The 27,858-nt window shown below is 30.3% G+C and overlaps 1 protein-coding gene across 2 annotated transcripts in view; it reads left to right on the top strand.

The window, feature by feature from the left end:
- Window positions 1–27,858, top strand: part of LOC149423733 (uncharacterized) — a 290,673-nt gene that overhangs the window by 138,213 nt on the left and 124,602 nt on the right. For both annotated transcript variants that reach the window (XM_089631785.1, XM_089631783.1), the window contains exon 4: window positions 10,105–10,184. The gene's annotated coding sequence lies outside the window, so the exon portion shown is untranslated. The remainder of the gene's footprint in view (window positions 1–10,104; window positions 10,185–27,858) is intronic.

Raw genomic sequence — 27,858 nt, 5'->3', positions numbered from 1 at the left:
TTAACACTTATCATTTATTTATTAATTATTCAAAAAAGTAGTTTGACATTTGAATCAGATCAAGTTAACATACCTAGCAGTTTATTTTAATCCTTAAAGACATCCAGTCAAAAGTAATTAAATAATCATTGCCGTCTGACAAAACCCAATGATTTCTTATTTTGTATTTATTTCCATCGACATAAAATTGCTGAAGAAATAATTCAAATTATTACTTTGAAATCCTTTGTCAAATCTAACGATATAATTTTAATAATAATTATCGGAAGATATAATGTATAGAAAATAGGACCTGATCTCAATAGTATTAAATTATTTATTTCAATAGTTTAGTTTCATTATTTAATACTATGAAAAAAATAAGAGAAGTTTGACAAACAGCATTATTATCTCTTACTTCCTAAAACTCTCCCAGAAGAGAAGATATCGACGAACCAAAATCTACAGAAAGAGCATTTTTAGTATTTACCTTGTTACCTCACAAACTTACTCTGAACACCATTCACAGACGTGCCGTGAGTGAAATCTTATGTTGAAACACTGAACGTTTTTTTTTCTACCGAAGGAACAACTATGACCATCGCTCTTAACTGGTATAAGCAAACAAATTATATCTGCTGTGTCTAATGGCCTTTTTCCTCTTTTTCTTCCAGCGGGAAAACTTATCACGCAAGTTCATGGCTGGTTCATTGCAAATACATTTGTACGCTTCTTATTTATTGTTTCATTGCAAAATATAGCTTGTCGATAAGTGAAGAAATAAGTAAGTTATTAAACTATGCACTTGGTACCATTTCCACGCAGGTAATTCTAGAACTTGCAATATCACATTGACATGAAATAAGTAAAAAAAACACGTGTTTAGAAATAAATGAATAAATTCATACTTCAGTTGCTTAAGTCAATTTGAAAGGTGTTTTCCATTAGATACATGTGAAGCAAATTTACGTTGAGTTTTATACTATTTATATACTTACTAGATGGGTCTGCATATAAGACAATCTAATCACAAGCATAGACCAAACAACAACAATTTCAACTAGTTGACAGAGAAAAGGAACTGAAAGCAAAACCGGTTGCATGAAAAGTCAAAGTTACAGGTGTCATTGAAGCGGGTTTGTTTTTCAACTTGATAATCGTGAGAATTACGAACTAATCGATATTTTTTTAAGCGTAGTTTAATTTCGTAGTATATGTGCAGTTATTTTATTCCGAAGCAAGCGTATTTAGATTGACACTTTTTCTCAGCGTAAAATGAATACACAATTGTTTTTTTTTTAGATTATCTTACTATTTATACTTGTCCTTTCTTGGAACACAAAATATTCCAAGTAGTATTTTCTCATTCACCGCAACCTATTTGTCGTTATATTTGAGTCATAAAATTAATATTATTATTTAATGCACTTTTCATCATATTTTTAACTAAAAACTTTTTTTGTTTTTTTCAAAACATCCCGATGACTAAATAAAATACCAAAGTCATCCAAACCAGGTTCATGTTTTACTCAACCTGATAAGCATGCCGTAACTTTGACTGCATTTAAACCTAAAGATTACTATTGATATATTTATAGTTTCCAGAAAAACAAGTTTATTAAATAGATGCAAATTCCTGCAATTAAATGATCAGTATTTCTTGCTTTTATAAAACTGGCTTACAGCAATTTAATGTTCTAATAATCCCATATAGAAAATTTGCTTACAAACTAGGTTTTAAATTTCTAGCAAATAAGCGCGATATTTTTCATGCTCAATCTATATTTGATACATTCAATTTTTTTTATGTCACTACTGCACAAAAATCCCAACTGCTCTCAACCATTTGAGTCAGTGAACCTATGGAATCCCCATTTGGGATATGTTGTGAGATTGAAAGTGCATTTAATAGGTATGACTAAATGTAAGTATACATTATAAAATTTTCAATTCCACGAGCCGTCACTGTCACCTATATGTAGACACCAGCTACTTATCGCAGGCATAGAATTCCAAGTATAATTACCCTATAATATTCAAATAAATACCTACACTTTGTAATCTCCAAAACCCAAATCAAATGAGTCGAATATATTACCAACTTATAAGGTTCTGCCTGAAGCTGTTATTATTTTATATCCATATACGAATGTAAATTTAAGGTATATTTGGACGAATGTAGTGATACATAAATTTAATATGTGTATTTTGACAATGTGTGCACCCAAGGGCAAAAATAATGTAAAAGTTAACATGGCAACAAATAATTGCAAATTCACGCAACCAATTGATTTCATTAAAATAATAGTTTAGTTTTTATGTGTGGACATTCTGCTATGTTCATTCAGATTTAAATTTAAAATAATGTGCCAATGAAAATATTGTATATTTCATATTTTTATTGATGAGAGTTGTTGATAATATTTTCTTAAATGATTAATCATTAAAGTAAGCTTTATAAGATTCACAAAATTACAAAATGGATTAAAGAACAAAAAGACAATTTTACCAAAATTTCATAGCATAAAATACAAATAAAACCTTCACGTAACACACAAAACTAATATAAACACACATCACTCACAAACACACAAGATTATTTTCAATTTTAAATATATTATTATGTATTTTTAATTTTAAATGTATAATTTTTCTCATTAAATGTATTATGTAGTTTATATTTCATATTATAAAATGAAGGCCTCAGCACGGGCAAGCCACCCAGTGAGGCCTACATTACTGGAAAACTTGAATTGTAAAAAATATTGTACCTAATAAAAAAAAATAAAAAAAATAAAAAAAAGATAAAATTTATAACATACATGGTAAATCGTGATAAATTGAATTAAAAAAAACAGTAAATTTGTTAAAACAAGGAGAAAATTAAGCTGCTTTTTTAGTATTTCGGACACCCGTCAAAGTTTGTCAAAATAACATAATAGATTTTGAAGTTTCGTATCTTCACTATTTTTGTATGCGGATACGTAAACAAATATATAAATTAGATATAGAATCAGTCAATTCACTCTAAAAAGAGTGTTTTTTTTTATTTTTATTTGTTATAAAAGTATGTAAATATATACATGTACAAAAACATATAACATACCTAAAAGTAATTACGAAATCAGACATGTTCAATTGAATGTAGAGATGAGAAATGTTAAAAACAGGCTTCTTTTTGAAATATTATATTCTTAAATAATTATTTAAAAACGTTAACATGTTCGACAGTTTTATTCAACTGACTAAAGTAAATAACGTAAATTTGGTTGTTAAAAATATATAACTTTCCAATATTCTATAGTACAGTACTACGAAACAACCAATCAAAATCGTGGGACACGACAAAAACACAATATACAAACTTTGGCAAAAATGCCCAGATACATAGAAACGAACACCATTTTTTTTAAGTTCGGCTTTGTATTTGCAGGAGTGCAAACTATACTTTATGCTTTATTACTTTCAGACCTTTTTCTGTTCGGGTGCTTTAGGTCACTGAAAGCTCGCACTACCACGATGGCTTCGATCCATTGTATGTCCAGCCTCTCCTTGAACAGCTTCTGCCTTTGTTTTCCAAAGCTTAGTCTGGAACAAGCTACTAAATGTTTTCCCTCCGGAATTGCCGAGAGGATTATGTTCGGTACTCGTTATATCGTCTCGAGCACAATTCATGTCCAAGCCACCTTATCTCGAATCTTCATATGAAGAGAAGCAAGAGTTCGGTGTCTGAAAGAGTTAATGATTTGGAATGTTGTATGCAAATATTACAGTTAGGAAATCGAACAGTTATTCATTCACATGTATATTTCCAAACTATCCTTTTAATTTGCGGTTGAAAATATTTGTACTACCTGTATCTCATTCAGTGAATTTGCTTGTTAAATCGAGTATTGTTGATAGAAACACAGATAAAAGGCTTGGATTATGCGTTTGAACGCTGAAAATATTTAGATATTGCTATTGCGGTATGAATTATTGCGTCAATAATAAATTATTGATGCAGTTTATTCATAATATTAAATCCGATATCTACATGCTTTCTTGCGAAACAAATAACATTATTTTTTAAAAGAGTTTAAATTTTTTAATGTTTTATGCTGTTCTAATGATTAAGTAACGTTATTATATCATTATTTCATAAAAATAATCTGTGTTCATTGCGAATGTCTTTGTCAGCAACAACTATTTTTCTCACTACCTTAATGGCTTAAGAAAGGTTTTTGATTCGATCAATTCGACGAGTGTCGTTGGTGATAACCGTTTTACCAGACATTGGTGTTTTCTATGTCATTTTGACTTCGTGGCCAGTTGGGATTGTTTCGGAATATGCAGTTTTAGATGATTTTTAGATGAAAGTAATAATTGTGAATGAAAATATTACAATTACATATTATAAGCACAAGACTTTTAACGATAATATTAGACTACTTCCTTGTGATCCATCGATAGAAATACAAACACAATGGGATAACTTTAAGTCAGTTATACGTGAAACCTGTGATGCAAATTTGAAAGCTGATAAGCAAATTAGAAAAAAGAATTGGATGACTGACCACATTTTGAATTTAATGGATGAGAGACGTAAACACAAACATAATGAGACACAATATAAAAACTTACAAAGAACGATTAGACGTGAAATTAAAAAAGCCAAAGAAGAATGGATGAAGTTACAGTGTGAAGAACTAGAGTCGTACAGTCGTTGTCACAATGCATTCAAACTTCACAAAAAATTAAAGGAAATTACAGGCACTTCTAGAAAAATTACTCTATCATGTTTAGTTGACGATTCCAATGAATTAATATTGGATGAAAAAAATATTTTACAAACATGGGAAAAGTATATTCATGATACATTCAAAGATATTAGACCTGACATTAATATTCCCAATGATCAATTGCATGGACCATCGATTTTAAAATCAGAAATTCTTCATGCGATAAAGACTTCAGACTGTAGAAAAGCGTGCGAACCAGACGATATTCCAGTTTAGGTGTTGAAGCTCTTTAATGATGAAAATGTTGACTACCTGTTGAGGTTATTTTATTCTATATACGACACAGGGAATATACCCCAAGATTGGCTTAAATCTACCTTCGTGACATTGCCTAAAAAACAATACCCTAAGAAGTGCAGTGACTATCGATTAATAAGCCTGATGAGTAATGTCCTTAAATTATTCCTTAAAATAATACATGCCAGGATACGCAATAAGTGCGAGCAGGAATTGGATGACACTCAGTTTGGCTTCAAAAATGCGTTTGGGACGCGTGAGGCATTATTGTCTATCGATGTACTATTACAAAAGTGTCGTGACCAAAGAAAGGAATTTTTTGCCTGTTTTATTGACTACAAAAAGGCATTTGACAGGGTAAAACATGCTGACCTAATGAAAATGCTTGCGGATTGTAACGTTGACACCAAAGACCAGAATTTCATAAAAAACCTATATTGGTTCCAAACAGCAGAAATAAGACATGGGAATGAGAGATCTAATGCAATTGCCATTCAGCGTGGAGTACGATAAGACTGTACCCTGTCGCCACTATTGTTTAATCTCTATTCCAACTATGTCTTTAAAAGAGCCTGAGAAAAAGTAATATCAGTATTAAGGGTTAAAGTAAAGTAATAAGGGTCTTAAGATCAACAGAGTTGTCATTAATAACATAAGATACGCAGATGATACTGTATTACTAGCTGACTGTATCGATGACCTCTAAGACCTATTAAATCTTGTTAATAATGCTGGTGAGCAACTGGGCCTAACAATCAACCTCAATAAAACAAAATGGATGACATTTGGATGACTAGATCACTCTGAATCAGTGATACAGTTAAATAATTGCAATGTCGAAAAGGTCGAAAAATTTAGATACCTCGGCAGTATTCTCACGGAGACTCTTGACCCAGATGTAGAGGTTAGGTGCAGAATTGAAACAGCAAGAACTGCGTTCATTAAAATGAAATCCCTCTTCTGCAATGATAATATCAGCTTAAAACTAAGGCAGATAATGCTAAAATATTATGTGTGGTCGGTTTTGTTATATAGATGTGAAACATGGACCTTGAAAGTAAATACCGTGAACAGGTTAGAAGCTTTTGAAATGTGGCTTCACCGAAGAATACTCAAAGTCCCATGGACCGACATGATCACCAACACAGAAATTCTCAGGCGGGCTAGAACAGAGAGAGAACTGCTTAGATTAATAAAAATCAGGAAAATTTCATATCTGGGTCATGTACTTCGAGGGAAGAAGTATCACTTGCTCCAGTTAATATTGAAAGGCAAGATAAAGGGTCGCAGAGGGCCTGGTAGGAGACAAATGTCTCGGCTGCAAAATATACGAGAGTGGACCGGCTTTAGAAGTGTGGAGGAGCTATTCCGGGCAGCGCAAGACAAAGAGACATTTTCTAGAGTGATCGCCAACGTCGGGGAGACCTGATACGGCACATAAAGAAGAAGAAGTTATTTGTCTAAAAGAAGTCTTAGTGTAAAAATAAATGGCAAAAATTCTTACACATTTATAGCCACAAGTGGAGTGCCAAAAGGCTCTCATTTAGGGCCCATATTGTTTTTTTATTCATAAATGACATTGTTGATATATTTACTAACATAAAAGTATTACCTTTTGCTGATGATTTGAAATTTTATAAAAAGATTAATAACATAAATTATTGCATTATATAACAAACTAATTTGAGAAAACTTTTTGAATGGTGCTCTATCAACAAACTTGCATTGAACATAAAGAAATGTCAGTTCATTAATTTTTAGAGAATAAATAATCCAATATTTTTTCAATACACATTAAATGATAAAAACTTAAATTGCATCAGTGAAATTATTGACCTAGGTATTTTGTTCAATAGCAAACTAACTTTTGTGTATCATATTAATAACATTATCAATAAGGCTCTTAAGACTCTTGGATTTGTTTTGAGAGTTTCAAAAGACTTCAATAATTTAGGCACATTTATCATGTTGTACAAAACCCTTGTTAGATGCCAACTAGCGTATAACTATACGTTATGATCTCCCTTTTACAATATTAATTTCAATAACATTGAAAAGATTCAACATAAGTTCCTGAAGTGTATAAACTATAAATTGCATATTCCTTTAGAAAAAAATGATTATCACTACTTACTAGATAAATTGTCCCTATTAAAACTTTCAAAAAGAAGAATAAACACAGATTTAATAGTACTACATAAAATACTTCATTACAAAATTGACTGTCCTGAGTTACTCCAATTAATCAGCATCCACATACCCAAAAGATCTTGCCGAAATTTACTACCCTTTTATTTTTACAACACCAGGACACTGTCTTATCGAAATTCCCTGATTCCAAGACTTAGAAATAAATATTCTGATCTGGGAGATGTATTTCATCTTAAAAATAATCAATATAAATATTGTTTATTTCAATTCTTTTATATATCGAGACACAAATAGACATCTATAATTTCCGCAATATATTTATTTTTATTTTTATTTTGAAAATCTATTTATGTGAGACTTCTTATCATTTTTACTAATGTATCTTATTTTATTATGTGCTTTTGTTGTAACATTTAATTTTTTTTTCGTTGTTTTATGTTTCCTTTATTGTTTTAATTTTGTAGAATTTATAATAACTGTGATACTCAACTATTAAACCTTGTATTGTGTAAAAGCCCATTAGGGCGTGTAATAATAAATAAATAAAATTATCATAGAAAATATAATTAGTGTTAAGAATGACTTTTTTTACGTTGGTCCATCCCAGCATCCCATTGATTTCGTTCCAGGAACTTTTTGAACCTACATAGATCCAGTGTATCTTTACCAAATGATAAGTTGTTAACGTAATTCCTATTAAGTAATTTAATCCCTCTAATACCAACAGTGTCCTTGCACAGCAATCACTTAATTGCATTACATTACATTTGCACACATAACTAAAATTACGTAATAGAATTTAATTTAAGAGGAAGCCGAAATGTCCTCGTGGAAAACTTATTTCAAGAACAGCAAGAAATAACAAACTAGATATTCATATTAAGACGGTATACCCCGTCGAGTAACAGTTGGAATCAAGCCGCTAACAAAAACAGTCCTTGTGTGAATGGCAATAAGGTTTAAATTTCCGCGTATCACCAGCAGCCTGTTTTGATTTATATTTATATATATTTGAAAAACATCGCTAAAAAGTGTTTTATTTTATCATTTTCTAAAAAACTAAGTTTTCCACATTGTTAAATAAAACTTTTACCAAAAAGGGTTCGTAAGTAGGAGATTTCGAACTAGAAACAGTTTTTATTGCCTTTTTACTTTTTTTCTGGGCTTTTAAAAATACTCGATTATTTCAAAGGCCATGATGTATTCTACACACAGTATTTAATCAAAGCTTCTTTGTGTTCAAATTTTCTAACGAAAACATATGATTTTGCATCACTTTGCAGTGCTTTGCTTTAAACTTTATAGAAACCTTTCATTCTACATTTAACTCAAGATTACAGTTGAGTCGTTGGGTGGTATCCTTCAATTTCTGGTATCCCAAAAAACCATGATAATATTCTAGAAGGGAACCATTTTGCGTCTACGAGTGCGACATAATTTGCTAAATACTTGGACAAGATTATGACTTTTATATCAGTGAAAATAATAAACTAGATTCTTATTTTAAGAACTATTTCATTATTACGCGTACACCTCGCCCAGGAAATGAAAAATATAGCCTTAAAGGTGTAAAAAAGTTCGAATGAACTGGTTTTTGGTAACTTAAAACGAGTATAACAGAATTCTACCAAGGCAATATTATATTAATTACTATTACGGTGATATGAATACCTATAATGTTATTGATCTCGAAACAAAGCCAAAAAATGATCGTTTGAAGCTTCAGATAAATTTATTAGATACTTCATAGCAAAATTGTGCATTACTTAGTACTTGTAAGCTTTACGTAAGTATCAACAATACTTTTAATTATGTTATCTAAAACAATATAAATTCACTGTCTGCTACAGGTTAATTAAACACCCAGTGAAACTGCATAGAGAAATTTTATTTTGAAAAATCTATAGATACAAAAAATCATTAAAGACAAAAAAACATATTTTTATTTTCTGGCGGTGGAAAAAGTTCCATAAAACCCATCAAGGTGTTATGCAAATAAGAGTGATCGAAGCACGTAATTTATGAATTATATATTTTTTTAAACGTACGTTAAAATTCTAAGGCCCAGTTGTTTCGCAGAAATTGACGTGCGACAAAGTCATCAAATGGCCATTCAGTTCCATTTTTAATGAAAATTTGACGATATTTGTGCTATTTTTGTTTTTTTTTTTATTTATGTGCATTATTACATAAACCCCTCTAAGATTAATGACACAAAATCAATTGAGGGTGAAAAAATATATCGAATGAAAATATTTAAAAAAAAATCGTTTTGATCAGTTAATATTTCGAAATATAGCGAGCGATAAGATGCTGCTCGTCTCAACAATTGGGTTTTTGAAGATACGTTAGTTTACGAAGGAGAGGTTAACTTGAAAGTTCCCCGTTAAATTCCGTTTGTAGTTGCGTTTCTGCTTTCAATCTAATTGTAATTATCTTACAAGCTTAACAACATGATAATTTTCCTTTGCTGCTGATGACAATTTGTTCAAATTTGGCATTTAACAAGATCTTTCTATAGGATCTTTGATGAAAATGTTACATTTTAATTTCTGTAAAACGACCCGTTCTTACACTCAATATATAAATAATCATTAATAATAATAATAATAATTGGATGACTTGTATAGCGCCGTTTTTGAGCAAAATCACCTCAAGGGCGCTGTCCCCATCATCCCTTTAATATCGGCGAATTTTTAAAATTTTCAAATCCAATATGGAACTAATATTTTGATCATTTTATAAAAAGTCTACGTTATAAAATTGGCGGAATTATTTAAGTAAATAAAAACAAACTACTGGTTTTTTTCACCAACCGGTAGGCCTAATAAATTGAGCTTACCCAAAAATATGTATGGCGTAATGCACTTTCAACTATATTACGTTCGCATCGTATAAAAGAAGTACAATAACCCGCCGTCACACGTCTTAACTAATTTCTCTTGTATGATTTCAGAGATCATCCATCATCGACCCTCTTCTCCCGCAGATCTCAAGGAAGGAAGCTGTTGACATTTCACCTGTGAACAATAAGAGGTAGGAAACAATGGACCAGTTATGTATTTATGCTGCGAAACGAGATAGCGTAGAGAGAATGTATCATTAATCTTGCATCGTGGAAGCCATCGGCATGCTAAATAGTATCAGATCTGTCTTATTAATATATAATTTATTGCCTACGTTTGGCGTTGATGTTTGATAAAATCAGATTAAGTCACAACTGTTTTTTTAATTTGTGATTTGAGACATGAAAATACAGATAAGTGGATAGTTTGATTAAGCGTACCTGTCTAATAGAAAGCTTTACATAATATATAAGATAGCAATGATCTTATTGACGTTATGGATGGTTGTATTACACATTAGTTATCAAATACTCGTAGGTGTAAGAAGTAGTAATCAGTCAGCTGGTGATCCATCATTGAAAATCATTTTTAATTTTTTTTATTGGCACACCTTTTCTTTAACTTTTGTAGGTTATATCCATCAAACGAAACAATAAATAAAACAAGGAATACTCTGCTGAATCTTTGTGATTGAATTTTGACAAAATTTTGATTTTAAAGTCAGATAAGAATGAGGATTTGAGAAGTACTTTTTTTGCTTAGAATACTGGTTTGTTTTATTACACATTATTATTTCTCCATTAAAGAGTAAGTACGTGTATGGTGGTCTTAACTAAAACTATAGCAAACATATATTTTATACAATAACATTGACTGTTCTGAACTTCTGCCCCTTATTAACTTTACATACCTACACGACATACAGTGCTATTCGACACGATTAATTATAAAACAAATGCAGCGTCTAATTCGACAATTAACCGAGCTCTTCATAATCTAAATAATATTTTTCTTAACTTTAACATTGACATTTTCTCGAATTCACTGCCCAAATTCAATCGTGGCATCATGTCAATAATTTAAACTATTCAATGCGCATACATACGTACATACGTCACACACACAGCTATAAACTACACATTTCACCTGGTAATTAAGGAATAAACATACCACTTAGCAGACATTACAAGGAAACATATCATTGGTACCCAACATGAAATATCTTATTCCTGTATATTGTTTCATCTCTGTAAGTCATGTATTGTTTGTTTCTAAAATATAAAATAAAATAAATTTATTTCAACCAATATATAATAGCAAGCTCCGTTTGTGGGTGGCGTGCTTTCTCCAGGGGTAACACCAGGAGCATTATTCACTTTCTCACGAAAGTTAGTCGTATTAATTAAAATAATGTTATTTTAAATTTGACCTTGAAATATACTTGATAACTTTTCTTGATAGGTAAAATCTATTTGATATTCTATTAATATAGTTGATTTCTTTGAATATTTCACTCCTAGCCACATTCATGTGCGTGTTGATCAAAGACGAAACTCAAGTTTTCCGTTTATTTTTTTATTAATTTGTGTCACCATTTTTTGCCCTCGATCTTAAATTCCTTTTACTTATACCCTTTTTCATACACTCTCACACATAGTTTTTCACATATCTTCCTATCCTAAAGAGTTACGCCATCAGCACAACTTGTAAACATTTCAAAACACAAACAATGCCGCAGGATTGTATTATGTTTGGTCACTCCTTAATTTAAGCTGACTCTCGCCGTCATAATATTTATATTACTGTATTGCGAGATACTTTATCTCGAAACCTTATCTAAATAAATGGCAACTTGAATTCCCATGAGAACAATGGTTTCATCGCAATTTGCCCTGCAAAGCTCACTGGAAAATAAAATCACCATTTTTGAGGAACAAAACCCGGATTTATATATAGGTACTACGTCTTGAAGACCGTTGCAATATGATGCAATTTGTATGTGCCAGATGAGATCCACGGCTGCATCTTCAACTTTACTATTCTTTTCTCAGAAAAGGAAACTTATTTCGAGTTAGATTTTATTTGTTTAATGCTTGTCTGCACTAGAATTCTGACTGCCTGGAGCCAATAAGGTTTTGGCAACCCTAACAAGAATTTTTTGTGATTTGAAAGAAAAAGGAGAAGGAAACATTAACTAAAAAAATATCTAACAAAATTTAGATTGAAATTTATGACTGATCAGGATATTTTTAAAAGTATCTTAAAATGAGGAACGAGGTACAATTCTAATAGGTATGTTTCAAAGACCGTACGAAAAAACGAAAATAAACTCCTTTGGGTCCTTTTCCAATATCTGATTGTGACAACTCAGCAGTTGTTGAAAATTGAAGCATAATTCTCCTAAATTTATAATGTCCTTCAAAATGAAATAAATTCAGTTAATATTAGAAATAACAAATAAAAATAAACAAAACAATACGCGGCGGCCAGGACCGAGAGGTCGGTTGAGGGGGATCCGCTGACCTCTCACAAGGACAAAAGACTATTGCTAATTTATTAAGAATCTGTTAAAATAACAAACGATTTAACAGGTTTCCTGTTGATTCATTCGGAAATTAACTTAAATTCCATAAATTAGCTGTTTAACTTTTAGTAAATTACGAATATATTATCATGATGTTGGAACACGTGTTCATGAAAATCCGAATATTTTTGCAAGCTAATCGATAAAACATTATAAAATTGATATTTTATAAATGGGGAGTTTAAATTTATCGTCAGGGTAAATATCGATTACCCTCCGTGTTCCAGCTGAATTCTCGACCCATCGCCTTGCGCCTAGACCCTTGCACCCATCGTACCATTTTCATTCCCAGAACTTCCTTTCCTTAAAAGACCTTCCTCGAAGCATCCAAAAAGATTAAATAGGCCCAAAAGGAAATTGATTACCTCAGGAAGTCCTGCGAGGAAGAAATGTAAACAAAAATCACATATTATATTTTACGATACGTAGAAATATTTACGTAGAAATCTCATTAAACTATCTTCTAATAATATGTCATTTGTCATGGCCTAAAGTCAATGACCAGTTTATTTTATTATCCACAAGGCTTGAAAAATTATTTTAACAACGACCATATGTAATTATTGTAATTTCAATGTTTCAATTACTTAGCCTTAATTGACACAATCTCTGATATGGTCCATTAGAGTGTAACGTATCTAGTCTAGACTTGCCCGAGGCAGGAGACTAGCAACTTGGCCCTCTATGAATAATGAGATTAACCTGTGCAATTTCATGGTTATCCGGTACAATTTAAATTAAATAACTACATTTATAAGTGTGTGGGTTCACGCAAAACTTGAGATATTGATAATATTCTATTATAATTATGCTGCATTGAGTTTTGAAATTTTAGGGTATGATTTTATTTATAAGTCAATGGTCATTATAACCTTTTCTCTGTTGGTCTTAAATTTTTCCTTTTCGAAACTCTCTATATAAATTTCTCAGCTTCATCATTAAATTCAAAAGTTTTCTCATAAAATAATAATTTTATGCCATAAAATCTTCTAAATAATATGTTTTCATTTTTCAACGCGTTATAGAAATCAAGCGGTTTTAAAGATTTTATAATGATTTATTTCTGAGGTATTATGCCGTGTTGTGAAGTTATGAAGGCGATTGTTTTAGAAGTCCAATACTGAATGCCTACTCCATTAATTAACTTCCTGAAACTCTGAGAATAAAACTTTTTTTCCTATTTTTTCACATGCAAATAGTACAACCACATAAAACCAGTTTGTGAGTTTCCTTTGAACACTTTTTTCTTCGTTAAATAACAACAATTTTTTTACCACTTCATGTAAACAAATTACTTTTTTTTATTTTTAAACATAACAATGAATTTATGTTAATTTTTAGATACACATTTAATGTGAAATATGGTTAGTTAATTTTCTAAAAAATAAATCATTTTTTTAAGGAAAGAACTATTGACTATTCGTTAGTCAATTATTTTTATGAAATTAATAATATAAGTTCATAATAAAATAGTAACATGGCTTATAATCGTTAGTGAAGCAAAAGCATAACATTCGAATTTATTCACAAAGAAACTTGAAGCATGAGTTTGTATGGCTTTCCAGAATATTTGGGAGACTTTCGCCGGCGACTTTCATTTGATTTAGTTTATTTTCTAATAATTTTGGTATTAGAATTTTTTCTCATCGGAATGATAATTGAAAATTCGTAGTCAAATATCAATAATGTTCATTATTACGTATAAATATTTTTTTTATTAATTAATTTAAACATAAATTATGTAGATATAGGCCAACCAATATATAAATCTGATTTTAGTGTAAACCAATGTGGCTACTGTTCACTTAAATTGAATCACTCAAATTTATAGGTAGGCATTTCCATATTGCATTAATTAACATATATTATTTGGTAGTGAAATATAGCTAATTGTGTCTCAGAGCAATAATTTAAAGCCGATTCGACTTCTTAATTGATAAGATCTCTTGATTAATGTAAGGTTTCCTCTGGAGAACAAATATTTCCTATATCTGGTCTAGTTTTTGAAAATTATGTTAATAAGGACATGAGCACTACATTTAGTATTGGCGCAAATTATTATGATTTCATGGATATTTTATCATATTATTTTTCTGCACGACGCAGTCTCGAGTTTCATTTTTTTTCAATTCTCCATTGTAAGATTTGCAGGTTATTAATAAAATAAAATATTTTATGAAGTAGAAAATAGAGGTAAAATAATAAATTATACTTTAAGTACCAATATATAATGATACCAAAAAATAAATAACAATTTAAAGATAAATACACTTAGTAGGCAAATTATTAGTAGGTATTAGGAGAAATAATTTTTAATAGTTTAGAATTTGCCTGTAATAAACCTACCCGCATCAATTCAATAACCTTAAGTAGGTTCCTACATATATATTATGAAAAAAGCTCTTGTATTGAAGTAGCAAAACTTCAGAACAAAGAAATCTAATTTCTTGGATTTTTTATTGTTTTAAGTTATTGATTGATGCAGTTTTCAATTCTATCTCCACCATGAACTGTGGAATTAACATTATACATTTTCGTACAAAAATTTATATACAAAAAAAACTTCCTACCCTATGGTTTTAATGCGTAAATTCCAATGCATTGGCAATTTTTTTATATTTAAATAACCAAAACAAAGGCGGGCTTTATACCCAAGAAAGTATAACAACTAACTAACTAACTAACTATGGTAAAAAATTGCCTTAAAAGAATAATAAAAAAGTACAATAATTTTTTGTAGATCCCTCCTTGCAATAAATAGTAAGGCTTCGTCTGGCCCATGCAATATACGCAGCAGACTAGTCTCTCATCAAGTGGCATGTTAATCAATTTGTTATACTCGTATGTTGGTGAGGAGAAGAAAATCGTCCAATCTTGTAGATGCCAAATTTTCTAAAACAGTGGTAAGAGACAATAGAACACCGAAAAAGCACGATGACAAGTAGTTCCATTTTTGAAGAATAGACTAAAACAGTGTGTTATGCACTTGAGTAGGTACTTACCAGTTAAGTGCACATTATAAATACACAGAGGGATGAAACACAATATTTGAGGATATTATTTAAAATACTAGGAATATTATAAACCAACCGAAACAAAAAAAAATATATTGTGGTGCTTAACAGTACCCTTTGAATAATGGCTGATCCAAGAGAAAACATTGATATCGACATATTTTGTATTTAAAAGCTGTACCTTCGTTTAGATGCGGCTATCAGCTTCATAAGCTCTCATAATTTACCCCTGTAAAAATGATACAACTCCAAACAATTATAATCAACAACATTCCTTCTACAAAGCGTAGAGATCCTTTTCCAGATATACACCCAACTCTAAGCATAAACATAATAAAATAAGCAAAAGAAGATGCATACTTCATTAAAAGATGCCTGACCTTTTGCATACAGCGTGAACATGCGATTTTTGCCTTGAGCAGATGCAACAGATTGATCTTAACTATAAAATCCCTTAACACTGTGAACTTTATAAAGATGCGATCATCGAAGTAAACCCACTTCAATTAGCTTGAAGGCTTATGTCACATACAAGGCTATATTTAACATTTTTCGTGCCACAAATGTCACACAACAAATACATAATATCGATGAGTTTTTATTGCACATAAATTAAATTAGTCTTTTCTTATCAGGATTATTGTTTGTTTACAATGTTTCGAACAACATTTTTAAAAAGAAAGCATATTTCATGAAAAAAGATTTGTAAGATTATCTATCACAAGGCTGACAGGACGAAACACACAAATAGTAAAATAATTTATTTTCAAGTACCTACTAAAAATGCTGACGTAAGATTTATGATGTTTTACCTATGTAATATTATTTATAAATATTTTTTTAGCGTCTCAAGCGTAGAGGTCAAACACCATTATGTAACATGATGTCACGGGCTTGTATCCCATAAAACATAATAATAACATGTGATTCTTTTTGTTTTTTTTAGGGTTGATATTTGATTTGGGTTACTTGGAATGTTGTATGATATGTAAGTTTAAAAATATTTTAAAGTCCGTCCTTCAGCTGATGTCAATAAATTACTCATGCCTCATTAATTGCCCCTTTAGTGACTCCATTCGAAGTGCTATAGAATAAAAGGACAGGATCATAAATAAAAATATAATAATTCGTAAAAGCCTTTGTATTGTTCCGAAATATTTTTTGATTATTAAGAATTTTATTATTTCTGTACCACCCAAAATGACTTTTCATAAGGTCATGACAGTAATCGTTTAAAGGTTTTCGTACTACGCATATTACATCCACTAATTATTAATGTAGTTTTTAATGACGTAAATGTCAAAGCAGTTGGTTGCAATGCCAGTGTGTAATAATCTGTTCTATATTGTATGCATTCGAACGTGGAAGAGAATTAACCTTTGAAAAATATAAAAAAAGGTTTGTTGAAATGTATTCGGTCTCGTATATAGTTTTATTCGACGAATAAATTTTAAAATGCATTTTTCGATTAGTTGCCAAAACGACCTGTTCATTTTTATTCGTAAATTCGGCTACGTTGACTTCACGCTGTGCGACATTGGCGACAGCTGTTTTACCAGATATTGGCGTTTTTATGTCATAACGACGCTGTAGCCAGTTGGAACCATAATTGTAAATGAAAATATTTAAATCACTTATTTTTAGTAAGATAATCATTATCAGAAAAATAACCATTAAAACCTTCACAGATTTGTATGGTGTTCACGGTTCCCATCGTGTTGCTCCTTACAAAAAAATAATCAATTTTCAAAATATTTGTTTTCTAAAAAACGCACAAAAGTCGAATGTTCCTTATTACTAACTTTATATTTTTATGCGATTTCCACATTATTATGTGAAATTCGCACAAAAATCCCAAACGCTCTCGGAGCCAGTGAAACTATGGCATCCCCATAAGGGGTATGTTTAAATAAAAAAAAGGAGTAGGCAGGGGAAGAATAGAAGGTAGAGTAAGATGCAGAAATACCTGGTTATTCAGTTCTAGTCACAAAGCCAAACTTAAGATATTTCTTGGTGGTCCCCCTGACGATACAAATAGTATCTATCAATCTGGTATCTAGTTTCTTATGTTGTGAGCAGTTCGAGTGTTGAATACACAACCCCTGAAAATATGCAAAATAATTTTATCACATCGTTAACTTCGTTCATTTTTCGAAGACCGTGAAACTTGCTTTTATTGATTCGGACAATGGTGTTACTTGCATATACTGATTTTGTAATGGTGGTGTCAAAATCTCGTTTATATGTAGGTTTCAAGAATGTGCTGTCAATTCATTTTCGCAATGGGGTCACATTTTTAACAACCTACGTATTTATACAATAATTTATTATTTGACCTTTATTTTGAGCTTTGTTCAATTCCACCACAAAATATTCACAAAACATAAGGTAACTAAATGAATACTCTGAAGATTAAAACTGAAAATTTATATATTATGTCATTCATACCTTTATTTGTCTTTACGTCACAAAATGATATCGATTTCAAGGGAAGCACAATACGTCCGTACATTTTAGCAATACTATACTATATTAACTGTTTTTTTGCTGATAAAAATTTTCCACTAAGAGTTGATCATACGATCATACACCCAAGCTTTGTTTCCAATGTAGTAGTATTCTAATTTTAGAATATAAGATGCCGATTTTTATAGAAGATATGCGTACGTTCTCATTGAAATGTTTATTACATTTGTCATTTAGATGAAATATTTTTTTAACCCGCAGAGATACCATGTACGACACAGGCGGGAAGCACACATTTGAAATTTGTCCCACGATACCTGGTCGTAGTTCTTGAGTTCAACAGTTCGTCTCTAGAATTATTTTCCAGCATCTGTATTTCGTCACACCTACAGTATGGATCCCTTCAAAACCTAAGTTAATTCCTTCCTTTCAACAAAAATACCCTTCACATAGTATCTCCAAAGACGGCAAAGGCCCTGGGGATTTTTTTCCTAGGGCTTCCTGTGTGAAATTATGTATAAAACAACAACAGCAAAATTGGACAGACGCAAATTGTATGATGCCTATCTAATCTGACTACAAGGAAGACGAAAACATCGAAAAAAAGAGGAAGCTCTTCACGGTGTAACAAACCCAAAAAAAACTTCCAACTTAAAACCGCTTACCGTGAAAATCTCATATCACACTTATTTCTAGACAACCATTTGCATCATTGTTTACAAAGCAAAAAGATGTTTCTCATCGTGTTTTAAAACTTAAGTGGATATTCCATTACAAAAAAGAGTTAAATTGACTGTTGTTTGCAAACAATAACTAGCTACGAACGCCGACATTAAAACAATGTTGTGTTGAAGGTATGTAAGTCCCCCGCGCAAATGTTGGGGTCAAGGTTCTGTCTTGTGCGGGATCATATTACCTGTGATAATAATTTACCAGTGCCCTTATCCCGCAGAAAATTTCTGTTCTGTCTTGTTGCCATTGTTTATGTAAAGATCTTATTTGATTTACCTTTTTCGCTTTCCATCGACCCTTTAAAACCTGGATTTAATTTATTTTATCTGTACCTGTACGAGTTACAGTATTTTCTCGAATAATCTACTCAGTATTATGAATATTTTGTTGTAATTACTTCTGATGGGGATGAAAATATGGTACAACATGACCGTTTTGCATTTTTTCTGTCAATCTGTAAAATCGTCGTGTTTATTTGGGCTTTAGAATTTTTTCAATAGGTATTGTGATAAGTACCTATTTTGAAGAATGTTTGTCAGTGAGATTGTAACGTTGCTTTGGACAAATTGGATAATATCAAATACAAAATGAGAAAAATTTGCATTAAATTAAATAAATCGTGAATGGTTCGTAAATTATTACTTCATTATTTATTATTATTATGGATATACCTTATCAAATACTTGGATTAAATAACCCTTTGATAAAGGTATAATATGCAAGACAGTCACGATGATCAATTAAAATAATTAGTATGTTATTCATAAATTACCTACGATATTTTATATTTAGCTTATTGCACAATGAATTCTTTTCGCCTTGAATTAATTATTCTTGACTTTACAAAAAAAACTTGACTACCCGTTGATAACGATGAAAATAGTTAATTGCATCTCACAATAATTAACATGAAGCTAAGTGTAGGATACTCAAACAAACCGTACAAATGCTAAATTAAATTTAGTATGCGCAGTGTATATCAAACTGAATAATAATCTTTTTAATCAAAATTTATAGCAAATATCTAATGTGTGTGCTATTTTAATTGTAATATTTTATTTGTGTTTTAAATTTTGATACAAAAGCCATTAAAGAGCCACATTTTCTATGGTACTTTTTTTGTAAGTTAATTGTCATAGCATTTTACCCCGTACAATGTAAACTGTAAATTGTAAAAGGGCCCTTTTGAAATTTTAATTCATATACGACAAATTCGTTTTCGTCTGTAATTTTAAAGCGATCCAAATATTTTTTCAGCATTTATTTTTTATTTTATGTTTCATCATATTTACATAGTAAATGGACGAGTATAATTTTTACATAATTATTACCATCTCACAAACAAATTACTTATCACTAAAATCAAGAAAAATGTAATTCTTTAATGCCTTTTTTTAATAATTTAAACACTAAAATAATAAAAAAACATATATTTGAACCACATATTTGCTATACCTTTTGATTAAAATAGTCATTATTCTATTTGTTTCGGCATTTCGGCGCCATTTAAGTGTTGTATGGAAAATGCCATTTCTCTTAAATGTTTAGATTTTGCCATCGAAATGTATATAATTCTTAAATGCATTGCTTCAAAGCGCTAGACAATTTTACTTTGGAAAATTCATACCGAAAAATGATTTATTTTTAATGACAGCACTAACCACTACCTAGGAACGTCAATGACAATAACTCAAATTCAAAAAAAAATCTTTGATCAAGTATCTAAATCAATATTGAAAATTGGTCCGATCGTCAGTCGTTTCCGTGACCCTAAAATGAACAAGTAAAATACTTTTTTATTTATGATTCAGGATAAGTTTTAAATTTTTAGAAATAACATGAATTTCATCATTTCTCTGCCTCTGTTAAAATGGCATGGTAGGTACTATTTCCTGATTAAATTTATTGTTTGCTTGCTGAGCACTTACCTAAAAATTTATTTAATTTCTGTGTGTATATAAATTATATTTGTTAATTAGAATATCACTTTCAATTCGTTGTACTCTATAAAACGAATAAGGAGACTAAAGCAAAACCATCTTAATAATACATATTTTTTTTAAATGCTTATTAAGGAAAAATTATTTTAATGTGAAGAAAAACAAGTATTTTAAATATACCCAGTACCTTTCTATAAACAGATTTTATCTGTATAATAAAATGTGTATTGTATATACTCTCTTGAAGTAACTCTAAACCAAGGAGCAAGGTTGTTTGAATCTGTTCATTCCACTACATAATGACATATTGTTCTTGGAAAATAATTGTGATATGTCACAGTCCTAATAAACAGTACGTAAAGGTTATCAAAATGGGCAAAAAATGAAATTCTAGAAGCTTCCATCGAGTCTTTTTCTATCCACCATATATTTTTTTTCTATACTCAGTTATTAAATAAAGTACATAAAACAATAAAGATAGAGTAAACATCAAAGTCGTTAATCTCCAACGTCACCTGTCATAAGCTTAGCAGCCTGAGGCTTCTGGTGAAGAAAACAAGAAGACCATTTGAAAAAACTAAAATATCAATTTGTCTCAAGATCTATAAATGCTGACAATATTGTGGTTTGTCTAATCCTTACTTTTTTTCACAGTTTGATATAACAACCGATAAGAAAATAATAATAATAAACCTTTACAAAAAGTTAAGAGAAATTTCGGGCGGTTTTACTTGTATGTATAATGTACAATACTAATATAGTGGTTTTACATGTACAATGTACAGTACTAATATAGTGGTTTTACTTGTATGTATAATGTTAAATACTTATATAGTGGTTTTACTTGTATGTATAATGTTAAATACTTATATAGTGGTTTTACTTGTATGTATAATGTTAAATACTTATATAGTGGTTTTACTTGTATGTATAATGTTAAATACTTATATAGTGGTTTTACTTGTATGTATAATGTACAATACTAAGCAAAGGATAGCAACGTCATTTCGAAAGCACGTGTATTATTTTGTGTCAAAGATACGATTGATCTATGTTCATATGGCATCCCCAGTTGGGGTATGTTGTGAGGCTGAAGGTAGTCGGGGAGGAAGGAGATAGAGAAGAGGAAGGTGGGAAAGTTTCTGACTATTCAGATCTCATCACCAAACATGACCAAAGCCATTTCAAGCATTGATTCAATTCTGAATGGTGGTCTTACACTAGATTATCTTCCACTCTGGAACGTGCCGCAAATATGCTTTAAATTATTTTAAATGAGTAATTTGTGAAATAATATAAATTAATCATACAAAATTTACTTGCGCACGCCGGGATTTGAACCAGCGACCTCCAGCTTGCTAGTCGAGAACCTTACCACTCGACTATGGAGGCCGTCGAATCACGTTTAACTCTTCCGGATTTTAAGCGATCTTCACTGCAATTAATTAATAATATTTTATGTCATTTTTCAATCGAAATTTTCCTAAGATAAAGGTACATTAAGAATACATATTATTATAATAATATTGAAACACTTTAATATCAGCCTTTAGCAAAAGTTAGGCATATCCTTTAACACAGAGGTATCGTTGATAAAGAAGCTGAAATGATATTTATTTTATAGAAATAAACCAATTGTTTTGAATCAGTGTTGCAAAAAGATTTAAGCGTGGCATCATTCATTAGTGGAGTATATTATGACACATAAAGACTTCCCCGCGTCCAATAATAATTGATAGCAATAAAGCACACCGATTGAACCTGCAAGACCTTGATCTGTCCACTGAGATCTATTAGCGCTAGTCGCGGGCCTAAGCGGTCAGACCGGTCCGGCGGCTGCGTGACTGTTTGTGAAAATTTAAATGATATTAAACGTTCACCAACTGCATTCTCATAAGTCGATTTTATTTCGGAAATCACGATTTAAAACGATCTGTTCATGATTAGCTCTACCTTACTTTAAATTATATAACCTACAATGGTCAAAATCAATATGGCTACATATGATTTGAGATTGTATTGTCGTGTTTTATTTTCGGGGGCTTATGTCGTATCGCGCTTCTTAAGAAGGTATACCTACGTATTTAATTATAAACTACATATTTTATGTGACATTTTTATTTTATTTCAGTCCTGAATGAATACAAATTGTATAATTCCTTAATTGTACAATGTGTTCAGACACGTAACTTTCTCTACGACAATTCGTTTTTTAATATTTTCTTAAGGCAGGATGGTACCATAATATTGAAATACTGTAAATAAGTGCAAATACACGTGATGAATTCAAATTTAAAAAAAAACTTTACTGAACCGGAAACGGAATGTACAAACAAATTTACATACAGATGAAATGAAAACATGTTGAGTTAAAACTGGACTTCGCTACGCTCAGTCAATAATAAATTAGTTAAAGAATATTAATAGGTAACTTTCTTAAGTAAGATTAAGCCTGTATTTTCTTCGAATTATTAAATACATCTATGTGAATTCCACTTATCTTTTCGGGAATGAATTAATGCAAGTCTTGGAAGCGGAAATTAACCCACCTCCCGACATCCAATCGAGCTGAAACTCGGAAGCTAGTCTCGTTATCGATGACAATGCACTTTTTCAACTTTTGGTGGCAATCGCGTACACACAAGTGTACTTACACGCGTATCTATGAAATCGGATTACACTACAACAGTAATATACGAAATAAATGACGGTCCTACCCAATCGGCATTTCATGTGTAGGAAGGTTTAATACTCATTCAAACCATTTTTAAGCTATAAAATACATTATAAAATATCTGTATTACAGAAAACTTTGTTTTTTACGGGTTCATTTTTTTATTATATCCCACAGTTGCCTGACATGGGTTCAAGACAAATCCTTTTCAGAGCAATAAAAAGTATCAAATATCCAGGTACAATGAATTTACTATTTTTCTTATTTCTAACCTACATAATAAAACGTTTCACCTGTGCGCTTTAACACTAGCAGTCATACCAGTTCGCTGAATAATTGTTGTTATTAATAGGAAGGTATAGGAATAATAATATTATATTGATATATTTGTATTCAAACTACTAAGCTTGTAAATACTGGATTATTACGAGTATAATAATAATAACTATTGCAATGCTAGACTCACATAAATTCCACAGGATTTCCGATTTCTATCATTCAGAATGCGATTAATAAAATGGCAAGGCAGAAAATATTTTTCATGAAATATAGTACAGTTATATAAGCAGAATCTGTTTAAAATACACGAAGGTCACTTTTTATATCTTCCGATAGATGTAACCATGTTGTGTACTGTGAAATCTTATGACGAATTCGATTCGCATACCGCTCTGCATACAATCAACGGTATTCCATCAATAATTGAAATGTTGAAGACCAAAACAATTATTGCTAAACCTGGGTATTAAAAAAATATATTTATTATTTTATTTTTTATTATTTAACATAATAAATGATAACAATATGCAGATTTATATGTATAATTTTTTCGTTATTATTCTATTTCTCCATAAGTTGAGCTCCAGGAGCTCGTGTTTATGGGAGGAGTCTTTACATTAGTTCTAATGATTTTTTAAACAATAATCAAAAACTTTTGAAATAAATACAAACATAATATTAGCATAGGTACACAGATTAGAAAATTGTGTTTTTAAAGATAATTAAAATAAAACACCTTTTTACAGATTAAGTAAGCGTGAGGAAATTAAGGGTACAATATATCAAGAAAAATTTAGAAAAATAGTTTTTTTTAAAGACAATCAAATTAATATATATATTTTTTACAGATTGAGTAAGCGTAAGAAAATTAGGGGTACAATATATCATTATCCAATTAGAGGGACTTAATTAACTTTTTGAATTGTTCATAATTCACAGTTTCGGTTACACTAATTTTATTTTTGGACAATAATATATTATACCATCTCACACCTAAATACAAATAGTGGTGCTGAGCCGTGGTCGTTCTAAGCATAGGAATGGCTATTAAGCAATTAGTTTTGAATCTATTGCTTATGCTATCTGAGGGGTGAATTTTATAAATAAAATATTCTTTATAAATTTGATATAAGGCGATTCTCTTATACAATTCTGTGATAGATGGTACATTAAATTCCTGAAATATCTCTAAAGTAGGGGAGTCATGTGGTTTTCTTAGGATGATTTTTATAATTATTCGTTGAATTGTAATTATGGGTTATAAAGTAGCCTTAAAAGCCCCTCCCCACCCAATAATCCCGTACTGCAATAAGGACTGAATTAATGCATAATAGACAATTTTGATAGTTTTCTTATTTAAAATATTTCGTATATTATAGAAAATATAGATAAGTTTTCTTATTCTTTCAAGAGTGAGATTAATATGGTCTTTCCATTTAACAATTTTATCTATTAAGATACCAAGATATTTTAAATTGGATTTATGATTTAGTTTCGCGCAGTCCGTATTGCATGTACCGTCATTTACACAATTTTAAAAATGAATTGTTATGTTAATTAAGTTGTTTGACACATCTTCTTGTAGAGTGAAAGGAATATATATATATATTATACGTGTTTTATTTACTAGCAGAAGAACATTAGTAGTCTCAGTGGAAAGTAATACGTTTCTAGTTGATAGTTGCTATTGTTGATGATTTCGGTTTGAAAGGTTTTGAAAAGTAGGGTACTAAATATTTTTTTTAGTTAAGGAAGGAAGTTATTTACGCAATTTTTTTAATTTTTAAATATTATTTTTTTAAAAGTATTCCCACAAAGATCAAAAATTTTAGGGAAATTCTATATATGTAAATTTGTGCTTTAATTCTTATTTATGTTTTTATTATATAATATCGAAATTTAATTTATAACTAGCACAGACTCGTGAATATTTACGGGAAAGTCTGAATTCTTGACAAATCTGTTGCATATATCAAAATAAAATAAAAATATTATTGTCTTAAGATATTAAAGCATAGGTAGTTACTTTAATGCTTATCTGAATTCTTGAAACAATCAGATCCAATTATGAAAAGGCACTTATATTTGAAGATGATGTGCACAAAAATGGAATTCGGGATCCTGTAAATGTGTAAATGATAGATTTTTTTAATGTGTGCGTCACTGTGGATTTTATCCGTGCTGAGTACGAAAGCAGCAATATTGGAAATCATTTTTACATTTTATCTATGTGTACTACGAAGGTTGATGAATCTTATAAATTAGCTGTTAATTAATTATTTAAAAACATATCTTCATGAAAAATATAGAATGACGCTTATGATCAATTTGGTACTTTTAAAATGATTAATTTGATATGAAGCGAATAGAAAATTTGAATGATTACAAATCAAGAATAAAAATCTGGCTTAGAGAGATTAATGAAAAAAACTCTGAACAAAAGATTAAAAACGACATCGAAAACTAATAAAACAGTATTCATTCAATAAATTTAGTCAGCCTCAGCACAATATACATATATTTAACATCATATTTTGTATGTACAATGTTTAAATAGTCATTTTAAAATGCCGTATTTCTAGTTCCTCAATTTTTAAATGAAATTATATAATTTATTTTTTTTCCCAAAAATTATTGTATGTTTATTTCTGATTGAAGTTATTATTTTAATTTCCAGGTTGGTTTTGACTGCTTCTACTACAATTTTTCGAAAGAATTTACAGTTTCCCAATGGTATGTTGATTTTATGTAACATATATTACTGCCAAACATTGCAAAATACAACAAGTCGTAAATAATTTACAGTGTGATATTAGCTCGAGAACCTACTAACAACAATGCATTAACTTGAACCGGCGATGAAATATGCCTTCGCTCTCAGTAAATTCTGAACGTTCTTATTACGGTTTAAAAATTGCCTTTAATAAAGTCATAAACTCACATTGTTGACTTTTCTGTATAGCCGGCCTTAGAACGAAATACGATTATTCTGGCAATAACCTTAACCCGTAGATATATATGATACCAGGTTTGCCTGTTCGGGACTTCAAAAATAAAGACTGAGCAATAAGCTAACCGTTATATAACCATAGTTGTTTGTCTCCAGCGTGAAGATTTTCCCGATGATAAACAACTTCCGATTGGATAACGCATCAGTAGAATAAGAATAAGAAAAATACTATCTGCTATATTATTTTTGATAAATCGAAGTTAAAAACATATTACTTGGAAATTTGTTGGACACGTGATGCCACTCACAGATGAATTTTGGATTCCATATATTATTCTACATGAAAAATAATGTTTTTTTCCGTACAAACAATTCAACTTTTAAACATAAAAGGGTAGAATTACGACAAAAGTTATTTAGTTAGAATATTTTGTAGGTACTATCATGTAGAATCACCTCCCCATGTTAGTGCACTTTACCTCCGGACATTTTGGATTATGTTCGGATGGAGTATTTAGAAGGGATAACGAGTGAGTTGGGTTGTTTTGTCAAAAATATTATACTTTTTGTAATTAGCTTTAAGAAATATCTGTATTTTAAAATCCATTCTATAATATGTATGTATTTTAGAGATATGCATGTATGAGACAGGTAAGTTGATAATCTAAAGAAATTTGTCCGTTATAGATAGATAGATAAGAAAAGACAAAACTGATATCATATGGGAAGCATATGTTCGAAGCTAGACTCCAGAATACTTATTATTAATAGAAGAAATTCAATGTTCACATTTTTTTATTAAATTGATGTCTTCAATTTGTGGGAAAAATGGCATTTCGCCAACTTAGAAATTGTATTGTCAAGCTGTTGTAAATTTTGGTAAAAAAATACATTTGTACTTTAGTAGGCGCCATTACACACGACACTCTTGTAGGGGCCACATTTGGTGAGTTACATTAAGGCGACAAAAGATTCTAATAATGGAGGTTTGCTCGAGGCTCACATTTTTATTGATTTCGACAATATCGTAAATATTTTTAGAGCGTTCTTTATTCATGTAAGTTATTTACATTTAAGATTAATAAAAACAGTAACTTAACATTAAAATATTTTATGTAAATGGTTCGAAAACATTTTATTAGAAAACGTTTTTAAACTATAGATTTAGCTACAAGCACCTGAATGAACATTTTTCTAGACGATGAATTATTAACTTTTAAAGGGA

This window comes from Hesperophylax consimilis, chromosome 5 (genome assembly GCF_061612785.1).
Source record: "Hesperophylax consimilis isolate HC1 chromosome 5, BYU_Hcon_1.0, whole genome shotgun sequence".
Taxonomy (NCBI): domain Eukaryota; kingdom Metazoa; phylum Arthropoda; class Insecta; order Trichoptera; family Limnephilidae; genus Hesperophylax; species Hesperophylax consimilis.
The sequence above is the reverse complement of the archived record's forward strand: the minus strand, read 5'-3'. Positions and strand labels throughout refer to the sequence as shown.